Source organism: Ascaphus truei, chromosome 7 (genome assembly GCF_040206685.1).
Source record: "Ascaphus truei isolate aAscTru1 chromosome 7, aAscTru1.hap1, whole genome shotgun sequence".
Classification (NCBI taxonomy): Eukaryota; Metazoa; Chordata; class Amphibia; order Anura; family Ascaphidae; genus Ascaphus; species Ascaphus truei.
The window spans coordinates 91,175,097-91,186,962 of NC_134489.1; positions in this window are offsets into that span (position 1 = coordinate 91,175,097).

The following is an 11,866-nucleotide window of genomic DNA, read 5'->3' on the forward strand; positions in this document are numbered from 1 at the left end:
TCCTTTCATTTAACATAAACTAGAAGTGGAAACACGTTTAAATAAAAAAATTTTAATACATGTAATTGTTTGAAGTCTCCACATGAGAAGTATAAAAAAAAAGGCACATTTTTATCACTCTTACAAAGACAGTGAAAGGGGCAACATGCAAAAAAAATCTGAGTAGAAAAAAATATCTGTGTAAACTGGAAGCGAACCTTCATTAATTAACCTTATTAGTGCATTACTGTAAATGAATGCCAAAAAGGCTTCTAATTTGCATTAAGATAGATTTTTCAGGTTGGCTGCATGATTTAATTAAAGAAAAAATTAAGAATCATTAAACAAGTTGCTCTACCTTGCAATAACAGAATTCATATCTGATTCAGGTTAACGAAAACACAGATGGTGACTGAGTAACTGTTGAGATGCTGTAAAAGAATGAGAATGATCCCATTAGTTCCCTGAAATGTAAGGGAATTTGGAAATTAGTATGCAGATACGTTGTACAGCGCTAGACAGCTTGGTCTTCTTTGATCATCACTGATTATAGTTTGTTTGGGTTGGCAAGAATGAACTTAATACATGAAAAATTATAACACATTTGGAATCTGTTCAAGGTTAAAATAGGTGTGCATGCGTGCCATTAAAAAAGGCAAATATATAAATGCAAGCAAACGTCAATCACAAAAAAACTGGCAACATGTTTCAAGAATGTCAGTTCACAAGAAAGGTGTCAACAGAATTGAAAGTCGACATATATTACATTTAGTCATCTGTTATTTATTATATCACCAAGATTTTACATGCTTACCAAGAGTTAAAAAAGAATGTATAGTTTTGCAATGCCAGCCTTCCTGGCAGTTAGTTGGGAATAAACTGAAAAGTATGGGTTGTAAAATACTTTCTTCTTTAGCCAAAAAAAATCATATTTTTCTCATGATGGATATTGCATTTTAGATGTAAGTAATATTGATTTTGTGTGTGGCATTGCACACATCACATTTTCAAATAGGACAAAAATTCAAAATGACCACTAAAGAGGTGTTGCAAAGTCTTTTCGTATTTAACAGCTATTATTATTCGAGATAATTTTCATAGCTATATTATTCTTTCTTTATTATCGCTATATCTGGCCGTATATATATTTTACTGGGTCATTAGTTTACTAACTTTAACTATGTTGGCAAACTTATAGGAAATCCCGTTGTTCAAATGTTGCATTGAAACATTATATTTATAAGGTTAAAACAAATAATCAGTTGAATTGATAATATGAGTATCATGAAAATGGCACCATGAGGTTACGACAATAAGAGGACTGAAAAACATTTGTCATCAAGCAAAGATTGATAAAGAAATTACGGGCACCTTAAATATGTATATGTATGTATATCACATCATATTTCCTTATTAGATATCAAAAGCCTTGCAAAATTATTTGATGGAATATAAATAAAAGGGCAAAATATATAGGTACTGTATCCCATAATCACCAGCCAACCAGCAAATCCCAAGCATACTGTATGATTTCTTCTCATATTAGAAAATGATGCATTTTTTTATTAGTTTGGTGAACAGGAACTTACCTTTGTTAAACTCTAATGTAATCATCTGCTTAACATGTGTATGCCATTTGCTGTTTGTGGTGCCAGGAAAAAAAAGATTAAAAGAACAGGGGATAATTATAAGACATTAAAAAAATATATATCTACAGTTATACAAAGCTTGCAATTGCTTCCAATATACATACATCAAGGTGGAATTCCAAAGCCTAACAGCCTAAAGGACTAGTTCCTAAAACAAACATTGATTTCTTTACGTGTGAACAGGAGCTCTTTGTTCTCGCAAGTTTTGGGAGATGTTTGCACCATGCATATCCTTCTATAGTGTTGGCACAATCTAAAACTATGTTCAGCTTTTACAATAACTTGCACTTGGAAGATGCTGGTCATAGTGTTGCCTTGTGTGATTCCATCACCATCACCATCATCTTCTTCTTCTTCTTATTATTATTATTATTATTATTATTATTTATGATTATTGCTACACTATGCCCAAGTTTTTATGGTCAATCATCAGTAACAAAAAATGTTAAACCAAATTAAAATGTAATTAGCAGTGAGTTAGAGGAAGAAGAATGCAAGTACTCCAATGGTCTTTGATGAAGAAACAATGTGTCTATTCAAGCAGGATCGATGCTTAGGTTCACTATGGAACTGTTGTCTTGACAAGCATCGATCCCACTTCAGTAAACACCTTATTTCTTCACCAATGACCATTAGAGTGCCTGGATTCTTCTTCCTTTACTACACACAAGTTCCCTTCCTGGCTACTTGATCATGTATGCACCAATGGCACTCATGCTATAACATGAGTGCTCCTAAATCCTGAAAATCAGCAGTGAGTTGCAATCATTTATATGCTGACAAATGAAGCATGTTCCATTGACAACACTAGAGAATCATAGTCCTAAGTCAATTTGGCAGGATGGGTGTCTTGATCAACGTGGATGACCCCACCTGTGCTTAGGTGTTAGGGAAGGTTTCATTAGCTGATTTGCCAGGAGTGTTGTGGATTGGAATCAGGTACATGCCACCATTTCCTGCTTTTGTGAGGCTTTGCTGTTCAATGATACCTGAAATCTACTTGGTAGTCCCTAGTGTGTATATGTTTTCTGTAATGGGAAAAAATTAGTTACAGTGAAGAGGAACAAACCATTTAACAGCTGTCAATTTATGAAGTGACTAGAACTACGCATGCACATGCGTGGGATGTAACACAAGTCAACCATTAATGATACGGATTTAAGAGAAAGTATGATATAATAGGGATTAAGCACCTGTTTTTAATTGTAAACTTTACAGTAATTGATAAGACTTTATAAGATTTATAAGACTTGTGGAGGGGGCATTTGGAAAAGAACAGCCTGGAAATTGGAGCATGGAGACTAAAATGCTTTTAGCAAAATATTGGAATTTTATTATTACAAATTCAAAAAAATATGTTCACTTTTCTGGAAAGTTTAACATGACCATGTAGCAAAAACATTGTAAGAAATAGAGAGAGTTCAATATGGCTGGATATATATATGACCACAAAAGACACAGCGCAACAGAACTGAATGGTAAATGGTGTTTAATAAAATACACACACATATACATCCCTGATGAAGCACGTTCGTGCGAAACGCGTTGAGGTCGGCACTACTGTTTGAATTGTCTTAATGCAGGCATCTGCGCATCGGGATCGTGAGCAGTACTTGCTGAGAGCTGGGTGCTGACTCCAACTTAACCAAATGGAGATTTATTAAAAATGATGCAAACTAGGGACAGTTTTCATCTGGTCAATTCAATTCTGGGGCAGGCTGTCCAGGGGTATAGTCTTTAGGGTGTTTGCGGTACCGCCAAGTGGAAACTTATACCACGGTCGGAAATTGGGGGTCTTCCCAATGGGTGAGGCAGGGCCACCCACCTCGGGGCACCTCTAATTTGGATACACACCATGCACGCTTTCCAACTTCAGTGCCAGAGGTGCTAGAAGATCACTAAAAGTGGGTACATGACCTGACGGCTGCTGGGTCCTGCTTCCCTCTAGTTTTTCCTAATTAAAGTAACACAGACAGTGATATTTATAGCCTAGCCTAAAAATACTCCCTCTAGCTAAGACCTGTATCATACTGACAAGGAACTATACTGTACCTTTGCATTAAGGAATTAAGACAAAAAATTCAAGCGCAAATACCATTTTGATTAATTGAATTAAACAGAGTGAACACACTGGTGAGAGTGAAAATTAAATGTATACAGTTCTCAGGATAGGTGCCGCTCCTGTAGTGGACTCAATACATGTCCATGAATGGTTGTAGAGACAGAGGGTCAGGAGCACACTCACATCCAGGGGTATATAAAAAGGGAAAAGAACATACAGTACACATATAGTGCAACAAAGTTTTTGATAGTAGCGTGCTAATAAATTATATGAAATGTACTCACATTCTCTGTGAGCGATAAGGATCCCATAGATAGAAAAATAGAGGACACAGAAGAATAGTACATATAGCTTTATAACAGGAATATATTAGAAGGCCTTTACCCCTGAGGAAGCTCTGATTAGAGGGAAACGCATAGGGTGGACATCATGAACTATAGACGGATTGCCAAGCCTTGGTGAACTCTGGTGAATTCTCTGCAAAATAATAAATTCTTCCTTTCCTGAAATTCCACTGTGGACAGCTGCCACGGGTGGGTCTCCAGCGAAGGAGGGAGTGCTGACTTCCACCATTGCCTGACCCAGGGTGGTCCCACTGCATGACTGCAACCTATGTTTGTGAGTTTATTACTTTTTAATTTATTCCTGTTATAAAGCTATCTGCACTATTCTTCTGTGTCCTCTATTTTTCATGTATATGGAATCCTCCACCCCTTGTTTGTCTACATGGTTATATCCTGACGGACACCACTACTGAATCAACATATGAGGTGGTCACTCTTGATAACCACAAATCCCTTACCGCTCACGGAAAATGTGAGTGAATTTCATATAATTTATTAGAACACTACTATCAAAAACTTTGTTGCACTATATGTGTATGTTCTTTTAATTTTTGTATATACCCCTGGATGTGATTGCGCTCCTGACCCTCTGGGGGCGATTCACTAAGCAGTGAGATTGTGCGCGCGAGTATGACATTTTGACTCGCACGAAACAAACTGAAGCCAAACGTGGGATTCACTAAGAAGTGAAGCCCATTTTGGTACGTGCGATCAAAAACATGCCTGATTGTGCAAACTGTTTTTCCCCCTGCTATCGTGCTCTGAATTCTACAGCACGATAGATGATAGAAAAAAAAAGCAGCCTACGCTCCAGACGCTGCGTCTCCATGCACGGCTGGTTAAAATGGCGACGCGTCACCGAAGACCGGGTAGGAGAAGCTGCAGAGGCCTTGCGCGGTCCGTCCCAGCATTTAATTTGATTGCCCTGGGGGAGAGCACGGGACCTCTGTAACCGCCGCACCCTGATGAGTCCCGAAAGGTTGAAACAGCTGTCTGTGAGTAGGTTTTACCGGCTATGCACTTCTTTAACTGTACTAAATATATGAGTTATACAGCAGTCACATGCTTATAGGGGTCCATGTTAAAATGGACATGAAGAAAAACGTGACACTGTGTGCTTTTTTGCATGTCATTTCCCAGAATCCCCAGCTGCAGTGGAAGCATTAAATGCTAAGAGATAATGGGGGAAAGCAGGGTTGCAGACCTGTCTAAGACGTGCATGTGCTTACAAGTGATATTTTTATTTACTTCCCACTTACATAAAGACATTTCATCTGTTAAACTACTTCTCTTCTCAGTAGTTGACATCACTAACATCTGGAGGTACAGCAAAATTAAAACAAAATTATATGCACAAAAAAGAGGAGAAAAGAAATATATGTGAATAAATGACATCTTGAGGTCTTGGTCAGTGTGTTGTTTAATGCTTATGTACAGTCACGGAACATTGGAGATAACTTATAGGAACATACTGGATTTACAAAATAATGGACACAATTACCAGGCTAACATCTATACACTATGGCACTAGTTATAATCTCCATGTTGGCTGGTAGGTATAATATGATTCATTGCATGGTAATATGTTTCCAACTCCTCCTGCAACTAATGGAATACCATACTCTTTCAATAATGTGTAATGAGAAGGGTCATTTGAATTAGTGTAATGATGGAGAATCCATGGATTAGTGATCATAAAATATACATTGCATGCTTGTCATTAGGTAATCTCCTTTTAAAACACACACATATATATATATATATATATATATATATATATATATAGCCCCTTTTCCCTATGACTAAGGGAACTACGCGTGCTGAATATACCTGTTACTCACAGGAGGCCTAAGCCTCCGCCGCTGGGAGCCTTGGGTGAGCCCTTTCTTTTCTCGGGTACAGCACCTCCACCTATGATGGCGGGATAACCTCTCACAGGAAACAATACAGTAAAGAATAATACACACAGGTATATAACTGTATTTACTGTAACACACTATAACAATACAATAACAACAACAATTACATATATCACACCAATGCAGCAACGCAATGTGATAACCCAATGTCCCCCACAGTACAGAGGGTGTCCTGGGCATCTGTAACCCGATGTTCGTAGAGCAGGCCCACCCACAATGTGAGGTAGCGCTACACCCTTGTGTTGTGGTGGTGCATGGTGGGTACCTTCCTGGCTATGACCAGGGTATGGTGGAGATCCGGGGTTAACAGAGCCGCCTCATGGGGTAGCTCCAGCAGAAGTGTCTCTCTTAATGTCTATAGCACCCTGGGCCTGGGCCTGGTCCTAGGCCTCAGGGCACCGTGTGGCTGTCCGCCCGATGGCTCGGTTACTGTAGCTGCAATGCTAAGGGGAGAGTCTTTACCTAGGGCCTTCCCTGCAGCACTTAACTGTTTGGAGGGATCGGGGCCTAACTGGGGCCTTGGGACAGAGTCCTGGCCTCTCTGCCACCTCCCTCAGAACTGGCGCGCGCAGTCTGTTTCACGCCAAAACCTCTCCTCTTGCTCCTAAAGGATTCTGGGACTTATAGTCCCTTGTGGAGCTATTTTAAGATGGCGGCCGCAACTCACTCACTATCTACCTTGCGCACGGCACTACTATGCAAATCTGCGAAATTCAAGATGGCGGCCCTCTCCTACAGGTCTGCTGCGGAGCTCTGGCGGCTCCAATCAGCCTCTCTGCAGCCTTCCCCTCCTCTGCACCGGAGGTAAGAGGGGACTCGACTATATAATATATATATAATTTTTTTGTTCATACTGTAATTTTTAGAACAAAAAGCTCAGGAGCAATATTTAAATTAGTAAAAATTCTGTATTTTAAGTGAATCCTTCCAATGGCTGTTCATCTATTTACTGTATGTGAGGGTGGAGCCTTCCTGAAAGGTAGGCCTGTTTTAAATTATTTTAAATCTAAAGCAGATCAGATAACTTACATTTGGAGTCTTTCTCTTGTAAAGCTTCAACAAAGTCTTCCATTTACAAGGAAGTTTCCAACGTGTGTCTCCCATTCTCAACTTTCATACACAGCTTAGTGGACTGTTATCATTATATACAAGTTCAAATATTAAACAATAATGAAACATTTGAATTAACTGAATGCTAAGAGAATACAAGTAAATTGAGCAAGAATGAGAGTAACGCCCAACATTCAAGTAAAATACTTCGCTGTGCAGTTGTAAATAATTGATTGATTACTATTCCATCACAGATTTCTAGCATATTCTGGTGCAAATAATATGCTCAGGACATACTTGAAAACGAGAGGTAGCTCTCAATTAGTGTTGGCCCGGGCCCTACTTTAAAGAAAAAACGGGTAACGGGTAACGGGTACCCGGCCAAAATCAAATGATTTACCCGGCTGGTTACTCGGTTAACCAGTTGGCACTTACCTGTGGGTGGAGTTAGACGGCGGCAACATCTAGGCATCTCAGCAGAGGTGCGGTGGCAGCATGAGCAGTGTGTGTTCAGCCGGCGCGGGAGCTGCAGGACTCCAGTTGGCTGTCCAATAGGAACGCTTCTGCTCCTGCTCCGGTCACATGGTTCCCCAGCTCACACTGCTATGGAGTCCTGCAGCTCCCGCGCCAGCTGAACACACACTGCTGATGCTGCCACTGCCACAGGACCTCTGCTGACATGCCTAGATGTCGCCGCGGGCTTCCTCACAGGTCTTCCTCGCCTTCTGTCGCTGACAGCAGGTAAGTAATGATGTTTTTTTCAGCTACCCTGACATCAGTTGCCGGGTTCGGGTAATTTCCGGGTAGCTGAAAATCCGCCGGGTAACGCCGGGTACTGGGTAATTCCGGGTACTCGGTACATCACTACTCTCAATGTATGACTTCCTGGTAAAACATTTTATATATAAATACCGATGAGTTTAACAGGCAACAACAACGTAACCAGAAAGCAGTCAGAGATCTTACCCAACCAGAGGAGAAGCTTAACTGTTCTGCAGCAAATTTATAATGTTGCAAAGCCTAGTTTGCTATTTCCAATCTCTTGTTAAACATTCCCACTGTATCATCCATCACTATTTCCAGAAGTTTTCACTTTGTATTTCAGCTCCAGTCTGTGAAAGAGAGAAACAGGAAGTAACCAGAGCAAGGTGATTTACTGATTTCATGGAGGCGTTTTCTTTGCTCTATTTCGTCTAGGAATATATATTTAGTACAAGATGACTTGGAAGGTTTCATAATAAGAAACAGCCACACCCTGGAATATTTTTGGATAAAATGATATGTTAAAAAAACACATAAATATTCCAAGAATGGAGACCACCAAATATTGAAAGAAATCAAACAATTTGTGAGAGCAACAGTTGAAACAAGAGAGTTTAACCCCTTCAGGTTAAAATACTCACAATTGGTCATTGCATACAAATTTCGGCCTCTTTCCCCTGCATACAACCAAGTGATCCACTCCCATGCTTTCCCAGAAAGTAGACTTTGAACTGATTTATCATTTAAGGAGACTGGGGATATGATTATAGTGACCCAATAATTATTTGTTGTGTGGAGAAATGTAACTCTACTTTCCTTTACTGCTTTTTGAGAATCCTTTTTGCTATGTCTCACATAACAAGAACAATGTCCAAAAGGATCCAGTGCTCAGACACAACATAAAGCTCTATGCCAAATGTATGAATGAATAACATAAAGTCCAGAACCTCCTTTCAAAAAGATACATGTTGTGCACAAAGAATAACTGTCTTATGGGTCAGATAGTGCCTAATGGTGTCTAAAAAAGATCACCAGCAATGAAAACAATGGCACAATAAACATCTCCCATATTGTAATGTTTGAAGAGTATAACACATAGCTCAAGGCGGTATCAAAGGGGGTAACTCACGTATATTCCAGAGTTCTCATTATCCATCCTTGTATTCCACCTGGAGATCCTTTGGTGGCAGAATCCGCTGTCATAGAGATCAATGATACAGAGGGCTAGGGCTGCAGAGTACTACCAGTATGCAGCAGAATATGAACAAATGATCTAGAGGGGACTCCCATAACAAATTGTTTATTGTATTACATGTGACCACAGGAGAGGTAAAAGAACGCACCTACAGTACGCGTTTCACACACAAAGCTACCCTTCTTTTCTTTGTCTCATTTAGGGCCAGAGTCACTAAGCCCTGTTAGGCTATTTGTCATGATGTAAACCTAAATTAATGTTACGTTAACAGTAACGCTGCATTCACTAAACTGAATAACGTAATGTTAACAGAATTTTACTCCTGTTACTACCCCCGGAGCACTATATGAGTTTAACTCCTATGTTAATGTCTTGCCCCCTAAGCATGTTCTGCTATTTAAAAATAAATCTGAATTGTATCAATTTCTAATGTCTGAAGTTACTGTACATGGTAATCTTTACATTGCACTGGACTCCAGGTAGACTCCATTTTAACATCCCACACACTTCATATTTTACATTCTTTGGAAAGCGTTGGAAAGGGCAAGATGTTAAAAAAATAAAAATAAAAAAAACAAGGACTGCTGCAGAGCATGAATGATAACAGTTTGAGAAAATCATATGCAAATAAGCCATTATTATAAGCATACAGTATCCTATGCACCAAAGATTAAAGCTTGGAAATAACATTATATTTAAGTCATGCTGTACCTAAAAGAGTCATTGGGTGTGATTTATAACAAACTGAATACCTAGAATAGTACATCATAGTTCCAAAAATGACATTTTCTGCACTTGTTAAATATATTAACCCCTTTGTAGTCCAAGTGGCCACCTGGCCATGGGCAATCCATGGCTAACTGGTCACTAAGGGCCACTAGGTAGTTAATATATACTTCCCACTAGTCTAGCTAGTCCCCTTGAATTTCAAGGAGACCGGTATAGTATTACTGACTGATATGGTAAGTAAAGGGTAAAAAAGGGGTTAACCCCCCTCCCTCCGTTGCATATATCACTCACCTTCCTTACTCCAGTTCCGCCTTACCCCTAACAACCCCCACCTCATTTACAGCAGGGATATATAGCACTGTTAGCCACAGCTATCTAATATGCAAGTAAATCATGGTACAAATAAATAAAAACATAGAAATGCAGCCTACATTTAGCATACCACAACAATATTAAAGTATACAATACAAAAATATAAGTATGTATAAAATGGTAATTAACCCCTTGAGTGCCAGGGAGGCTACCTAGGCTCTCTATGAGACCTGAGAGGTTAATAAGGGATGGAAAAAACTTACCCCTTCCAAGACATGGGCCTCCATGATCTTCAGGGCCAGTGACCACCCAGAATCGGATTGCTTGATTTAACACATAGTTCCTCACTAACCACATTACATGGCAGGACCATGAGGATGGGGTATCCGTTTATGAAGGCTGAAGACAAAGAAGAGGAAAAAATACCTTTTGAGGATTATTATTCAATCAACGGAGGAACAATGGCTTCAATCAAGATTAAAGATTGGTCTGCAAAGGACGAGGATGGCATCAAATAGGATTTAGGCCATGGATCCATGGATTATTTGTTACTTTGACAGGGAAGGAGGGGTGTAGTGGGGCTTTTTTTAAATGGATTTCAGCCATTGTGCCATAAATTACTTTTGACTTTATTTATTTATTGTTGCGCCATCAAACCAATGGAATTTTTAGGTCTTTTGTATGGTTTCTTGGGACAGGTGTATTCTTATGGTTGGGTCATTAGGTCAAGGGTTATCTTGATGAATGCATTCTGGGGGTCATATTAATATGGGGGAGGGGGGTTATACAGGTATTTGTGCTATGACTTACAGCTAATTGGGTCGTTCCTATAGATGATAGGTGGGTTGTTAGATGTGCTAGGTTGGACTGTGGGTGGGTGATGGAGGTAAGAGCACAGGGGAGGGTGGTTAGCACCTCTGGGCTGAGGGTGATGTGGGGGTTAACCCCTTGTTTAGCATAGTGATTAATAAAACCTTGCCAAACAATACCTTACTGGTATTCAAAGGGCAATTATGTTAGTGAACTGAATATATTAATACCTTTCTAGCACTGTATTTAGCTGCCCAAGGCTAGTTGGCCACTTGGATTAATATATTAAATATATGATAAAAGTGAATTTAATTAAATCTTATCATCTATTCTTGGTTTTCTCTCATATTTTAGGGAATGGTTGGGAGAAATACTAAGGCTTTAGTAACATCGCGCTATTGCAGGAAGAAAAGGTGTTATTCTGAAATAATATGACATTAGGACAACAGCAGTGTGAATAAGTATGGATGCTATTTTATCATATAATTATGTAAGTGAAGAGGTTATTAAGAAAAGGTCATATTATGTTCCATGATTTATCTGAGCTATCTGAACCATACACAAATGTCTGTGTTACAATTGCATATATGTTTATACTGCAAGTCACATGTTTCAATTTGTACTTAGGTAAATCATAAATAAAGTAGTGCATTTTATTAGAATATTTGCATGAGAAAAAAGGTAGTGGAACATGGGAATTCAGGGTTTTGTTTGTTTGTCCTCAATGTAAGAAAATTGCCACTTCTCCTGTCCCACTCCAAGCAAACATTCTTGGACATGTCTCTGGTAATATGCACATTACTGGCTCCACATTATTCATTACACCATTTGCAAATATTTAAAGGCCGAGGAATGTCTTGTTTGGCAATATATGCAACGTGGGTAGTAGGGGCACTAAAAGAATGTACAAGAAAACATTAAATGTGCTAATGACATACATACCAACCTACAATTCTGATGAATAATTGGAATTGTTAAAGGGTGTGAAAACTGTAATGATAAGTGATTTCTTTGCTAAATAACTCAAATAAATTGTATTGTACCTGAACCTGCTA